Source organism: Otolemur garnettii, unplaced genomic scaffold, assembly GCF_000181295.1.
Source record: "Otolemur garnettii isolate 467f Iridium unplaced genomic scaffold, OtoGar3 scaffold00043, whole genome shotgun sequence".
NCBI classification, from domain to species: Eukaryota; Metazoa; Chordata; class Mammalia; order Primates; family Galagidae; genus Otolemur; species Otolemur garnettii.
Genome location: NW_003852438.1, coordinates 12,780,673 through 12,788,050, shown reverse-complemented (window position 1 = coordinate 12,788,050; position 7,378 = coordinate 12,780,673).

Here is a 7,378-nt window from a genome sequence, read left to right as displayed (position 1 = left end):
AGTGGAATGTGAACGTTTTAAAACAATAACTAAGAAAATGACATGAAGGCTATGTTAACCAGTTTGATGGAAGTGTTTCGGATTGTGTGTGAAAACCCCACACTGTACCCCAGAAGTGCATTAATGTACATAGTTACCATTCAATTAAAAAAAAGAAAGAAAAGAAAAGAGGAAGCAGCTCTTCTCTTCTTACCTATGAATTTTTCCTTGAATTCCTGGAATCTGTCCTTGAATCTTATGGCTCCAAGTGTCATCAGGACTGGAAGCCAATTCTGTGAATTGGGGTGATCCTGAAAGGGTTACTGTTTTTCTCTGCTGGCCCACAGCCAACATCTTCATCCCAGAGCAGTCCTTGCCTTGGCAAGTCAGAATATTATTGATGAAAAACGGAAAGGGAACGTCTGCCTGGGTGTAGAAACTGTAAGACTTGCAAAATCATGTGTCAGATATGTGTGGCTTCTCCTGCACAAGATGAGGAAAGGTGGTGCTTTCTTGTCGTGACAATAAAATGGCTTCCCTGTCAGAGTAAAGATTTTGGCAGAACACCTAGAAAGAAGATTAAAAGGAAAGGAATCAATGATAAGAGAAAAATTCATAGTAGCAAAGGCATGTTTTCAGTTAAGAATCTTATCGCTGGGGAAAAGAATCCCTATTTAATAAATGGTGCTGGGAGAACTGGCTAGTCACATGTAGAAGATTCAAACTGGACCCATACCTCTCACCACTGACAAAAACTGATTCTTCTTGGATAAAAGATCTCAATTTAAGACATGAAATAACAAAAACCCTAGAAGAGACTGTGGAGAAAACACTCGAAGCTATTGGCCTGGGGAAAGACTGAGAGAGACTTCCCTGTCAAGTGTAGCAATATCAAAAATTAAATAAGTAGGAGATTTGATCAAGCTAAAATCTGCACGGCTAAGAGTACTACAACCATGACAGACAGACAGCCTTCAGAATGGGAGAAGAGAAGATTTTTGCATGTTCCAAATTTGACAAGTGCCTGATAACTACAATCCACAGAGAACTCACATTAATCAACAAGAAAGTAGCAAAACAATCCCTTTTGTAAGTGGGCAAGAGACTTGAATAAAAACTCCTCTGAAAATGACAGATGAAGAAGGGTCAAACACAGGAAAAAAATGCTCATCACCATCAATCATCAGAGAAATGCAAATCAAAACCGTGTTGAGAAATCACCTACTCCAGGTAAGAATAGCCCACATCACAAAATCCCAAAACTGCAGCTGCTGGTGTGGATGTGAAGAGATGGGAACACTTTTTCACTGCTGGTGGGATTACAAACTAATACAAACTTTTTGGAAAGAAGTATGGAGAATTCTCAATGAAGTAAACGTAAACCTTCCATTTGATCCTGCAATTCCATTACTAGGTATCCACCCAGAAGAATAAAGATTATTTTACCACCAAGACATTTGTACAAGAAAGCTTATTTCAGCTCAATTCATAATCTCCAGGTTATAGAAGCAACCTAAGTGCCCATCATCCCTTGGATGGACCAATGAACTGTGGCATATGTATAACACAGAATACTATAGAGCCACAAGTTGAAAACTTTACATCTTTTATGTTTACCTGGATGGAGCTGAAACATATTCTTCTCAGTAAATTATCTCAAGAATAGACAAAAAATATCCAGTGTACTCAATACTGATATGAAACCAATATATAAACAATTGCATATCCACATGAATGATAAAACACAAATATAGTCTAGTGAGAGGGAGGGAAGAGGAGAGAAATGGGTAGAGGGAGGGGGAGGGCCATTGACAGGAGGAGGGAGGGCAATTGGTGGGATCTTACCTGATGTGCACAATGTGAGGGTGTTCAGCATGCCCCCTGGGTGAAGAGCTCAACTACATCATGAACTTTACCTTGGAAGTGAGAACAAAGTACCTAAAAATTTGTACCCTCATATTAATTAAAAATAAAAAATAAAAGAATATTATCACAATCTGTTAAGAAAATTCAGAGTCTCAAGCTTCCATGGCCAGTAAAGGAAGGGACAGCTTTGATTCAAGAAGAGGACAGTTGGTCAATGAAGAGGATGCCATCTAAGATGTGAAGAACCAAAAGAAGGATGGTTTTGGGTGTCCTTGACTGGAGAGAGATTGCAAACTCCTCGTGAGGGTGCACTGTTGAGTAAACCAAGACAACACCTGCACAATTCAGGTTTAAATAATTGTATGAATACAAAACCATCTTCTTAGTGTTTTCTAACTACGTGCAGTAAGCCAGCCATGTCTGCAGGTTTTGCATCTGCATATTCAGCCAACCACAGGTTGAAACGTTAGATCTACAATGAGTTTATCTGTACAGACCTTTCTCTCATGTTTATTCCCTAAACAATATGGTGTAACAGCTATGTGTATTAACACAGCATTTGCACTGTAACAAATATTATATGTAACCCATAAATGATTTATACCAGAGGATGTGTGTAGGTTATATATGCAAATACTATACCATTTTACATAAGGAACCTTAGCTTCATTGATTTGGGGATGCTTAGGGGTCCTGGAATCAAACCCCATGGATACCGAGGGATGCCGTATTTCTTTTATTTGCAATATATTGGCTCTTTCCTATTAATTTCTTTGCTTCCAGCATCTGATCTATTCAAAAATGTTTTTACAAGGAGAAAGAACCCAAATTTGTGAGAAATTAACTAATCATGCAGAGGTCACTATTATGGAATAAAAGTAGTCTTAGATAGCCAGAATACTTGCTCTATGAACCTAGAATTGTATATAAACATGAACTCTTCCTACAGGAGCCAAAAGATAAAATTAAACTTTGAGAACTTCTTTATTCCCAATTCCACAGTTTTTGCTTTATAAAATACTTGACATTGTAAATTTCATACAGCAGGACCTCTATATGTTGACCACGCAACATAATCTTAACCTGGTTAACATGTGGAAAGTAGTCAACATAAGGAACTAGGCCTGCTGTACTAATACATACATGCACTTTACTTTCTGCTACAGCTTTTATCAGACAATATTATATGAAATCATACATAATCAAAACAGTAAAATCATACATCTCGTATCATACAAAATCAATACATTTACTGTTTTCTTGTGGATTAGCCATTCTTTTGATAAAAAGAGTCAGTCTTGGTCTGTTTCTTATTCTTATTACAATGTAAGTGGAAAAGGCACTCAACACTGGCTACATCACTCAACGCTATACCTGGGCAAATTTTTTTTCCAAAGCAAGTGACTTCAACTGCATTATCAGATACATGACATCCTCTTTTTCTGGAGTCTCTGCAATTTCTGTGTCATCCTCACTTGCTTCTTCCCCTTCATCAGCTGTCTGTGATTCAGTCAGTATCTCTTGGAAAATTGCTTGTGAGTCAGGTTCCTTCCAGGTTGCCATGTCATCCTCCATTGAAAGAAAACCTTCCAAATCCACTTCTTTGAATTCTGTCATGGGAAATGCACTGACAGGGCCAAAACATCATTCCTTTGGGTTGTGATTAATCCCACTTTCTTGAAACACTCTGTGTCATTGCTGGATGAACTTTATTCCAAGTAGACCTGAGGGCAGCATCTGGAGCATTAATTGATGCAGTTGATCGATTACATCCTCAGGTGGACCTCAGGTTTGTGTTTAGTAATGACCCACTGTGGGAGCACATTTTAAAGGTTTTAATGATGTCTTGGTCAAAAGGTGGAATTTTTTGAGGTCATGTTTGGGAGCAGAAATTTCAGTGACATGATTGTGAGATGGGAACCCACTTGCCGGTGGCTAGGACCACTGTCTGCCATCAGTAGAGTAGATTATTTCTCCGTTTTTTGGTCAATACCATTTATCCACTCCCCAAACAAGGAACCAGTCATCCATGTGCATTTGATTGATCTCCAAGTGATGGGAAGGTCTTTGGGCTTCAGGTTCTGAATTCACACGGCTTTCATGATTTACCAGTCACCAAAGGTTTTAGTTTCTCTCCAGCTGAGTTAACACAGAGCGGAACTGTGAAATGTTCCTTGGAAAGTTTTCCACTCTTAAATTTGTCCCCCTTCATGATGAGGCTCCTGTCAGGCATCACCTTGAAACAGAGTCTGCACTGGTCAGTGTTCAAGATGTTGTCATCTTTGAAGCCTCAGGTGAAGTCAGGGAACTTTTTGATGAGCTCTTCCACAACTTCTACTAGAACTTCACAGGATTCACCACACAGGACTTCTGGGAGATCTCATGTCACAGTTTAAATTTCTCAAGCCAACCACTTGATGCTTAGAAATCTGCCACCTCCAATTCCTATGCAAATATTTTAGCAATTTCTTGGATACTTGGCCTGGAGACACGGGTGTTAACTGCCCCCATTTGAACCAACTTAATGTGGCATCAGCAACTTCATCAAGGGATGTTTTCCTCCTTTTCCACTGTAGGTCTCTGCTCTCCTTACCATATCTCTCCAAGTACTCAAGTTTACTTTTTAGGATGTTGCTAACTGTGGTCTTGCTAACATCAAAATGTTCCACTGTCTTTCTTTGACTGCCACTTTCCAGAAAACGTGGATCAACCTTTTCCTTCAAGGTCAGCTCTTTGAGTTCTTTCCTTTGCCCTATCATATCTGCATTAACTGTAAAAATTTTCAATAATTGTAGGATGTACCTACAATTCAGACCAGTCCTTCACATTGCATAAACCCAAAGACATGATAAACAATAGGATATTAGACCTAATCTAATATGTTCTAATAATCAAACATGAAAAAGAATTTATACTAAAGAGCAAATAATAGAACTAAGGGGCAAAGCCCACACCTTTTACCCCTTGGTGTAAAGCAGACTCAACTGGTCAAGTTGTACGAGGTAAATTCACATCCTGTGTCACCATCCAAGTGATCAAGATAAAACTTACAGAGGTGGTCAGTATATGGAGGTCAGTCTTCCACTAAGCACATGTGGTACATGTCAAATCACAAAAACTAGGTCAACTTAAGGAAGTGGTCAACTATGGAGGGTCTACTGTATTTCTGGCACACAGGTGATATTGAAGCTTATATAAACTTTTTGAGATTGGAATTTTACCCTTGCATATTTACGAAGGGGTAAATTTTAATCTTGCATATTTATTATGCAAGTCAACATAATTACGAATGTTGTCTTCGTAAACATTTATTGAATAATGATTAATGTTGCTGAGACTATTATAGAATTGGATGAAGTTGAAGTAAGAAGCAAAACCTAAATTTGGCTCACTAACATCAGAGCATATTGGTTTTGGTTTTGGTTTTGGTTTTTTGGCCACAGCCGGGTTTGAACCCACCACCCTCAATATATGAGGCCGGCACCCTACTCCTTTAAGCCACAGGCTCAAATAGGTTGTATTCACAGAGAGCAGCAAGCTCTACAGATCTCCTCCTAAAAAATAGCACCCAAATAGCGATTTCTCCTTCTGCGGATGGAATCATACATAATGAATGTTCCCCGATGGCTGGAAGAGTTGTGTGTGGCTATAATTAATGTTACAGAACCCAGTGGAGTTCATTTAATCAAGTCTGTAATGGTGGTATTGACTGTAAAATCTAATGAAGTGATACTAAACACAGCTGATTTGAGATTGGAGTGAGAGTGTTCAAAGACATGTTTAATACCACTCGTAGCCTAAAATATTGTTAAGGACAAAGGCACAAGAGTCAGGACAATGGAAAACCTCCTTGTTTTTGTTCTGAAGTAGAGTCCCACTATTTTTGATTTGAACAAAATTCTAAAAACCACTATTCGAAACTTATTTGCTCTGAAGAGTTAATAACAAATTTGAATCTTCAGAAGCTCATGTGAGATTTGAAAAACAAGCTCTTATAAAATTCATCTGTCTGCCATTACTGAACATTTGATCATAAAATGAAAATGAATGACTGGATATGGGTGTAAGAATTGAGATGGCTACATATGTCATATGGCGAGGAGAGGAAAAGGAAATGATGCTGGGGAATTTGTCAGAAGATTTAAGAAAAATGCTGGAATTTTTTCAGCAATCAGATAAAGAGCAGCACAAGAAAAAATTTTTAAATGCAGCACAAGCTTGCTGGAGATGTACTGAGTAAAATGTAAGGTGTATTAGCTTAAGCATTAAAACGAATGCCTTCATTCTGGTGGTAGTGCCCATTTGAACTTTTAGGAGTAAATGACCTTGGTGAAAATTGTGATCAATAAACTGTATCTCTGCAGAAGGAAAATGCACAGACTAAAATCAAGGTAATGGAATGAGAGGCAGAGAATAAAATGACTCAAAAAAGTGAAATATAAAGTAGTTATCAACAAATACAAGTATACGAAATAAACAGCTGAGAGAGAAAAAATTGAAAAAGAAAATAACAGCATGGAATGTGGTAGTTTATTTCCACGTTATTAAAGGATGCTTATTATAGTCTTAACATCCAAGTTCATCAATATAAATAAAACTAAACAAGCATTTGCAGAGGCCAGAAAATAGTGAGGAGAAATAAAGAGCTTAGACATAAGACTTCTCCAACTTCCCAACTAAAATTTCTCTGGGGGAAAAAAAAAAGGTTTCTTTGTTCAGATTATCCTGAAGTAGAATAAAAAGAAGTGCACCTCTTTTCTTCTCCCTATTGGTTGAAATAGCCAAACATCCCAAAATCACCCATCTGTGCCTCATTTATATTTATGTTGGAAATTCTACCTATAATGCTTTTTAAAGCAAAAGTGAGATCTTATGCCTTGATCCGTTTGTAAATAAGTGTTCATAGTAGTGCCTTACTGATTCCAGCTGAGGTGAAATCACAGCAAACACATCTCCTGGAAACTTCCCACCATTGCCTAATTGTTTTCTTTGTGTTTTCAGATGTATTTGTTTGTTTGCTTTTATTTCTATGACCTCACTGTCACATAAAAACTTGCACATGTGACCCATACATTTGAAACAGCCAAAGAGTTCAATATCCATTGATTAAAAACTGGGCTGCTCCAATAAAAAAGGGGGTGCTTAACAAAAAGACAGGAACAGCCTGAGGAAATCGTGTCTGAAACTACAGTGAAGAGGAGGAGTGGGCAGGCAGGGCGGGGGTAAAGCCAGAGCCCGAGCTGTGACAGACCCTCCCAGGATGCAGACGGTAAGAAGGTGGCGTTCACAGAGAGCAATGAGGACAGCGGGAGACGCAGGCCCAGCAGTCTCCACTGTGGTTTGCGGAGGAGCCACGGCTGAATGATCTGGGTTCCCAGGACGTATGTTCAGATTTTGGTGAAATGTTAGGAGTGTTGAGCCGGAAATGGGAAACAGAAACACTGACAAGACGTACTGCAGAGCCCAGACCCTCCTGCAGAGCCCAGACCCTCCTGCAGAGCCCAGACCTTCCTGCCGAGCCCAGACCCTCCTG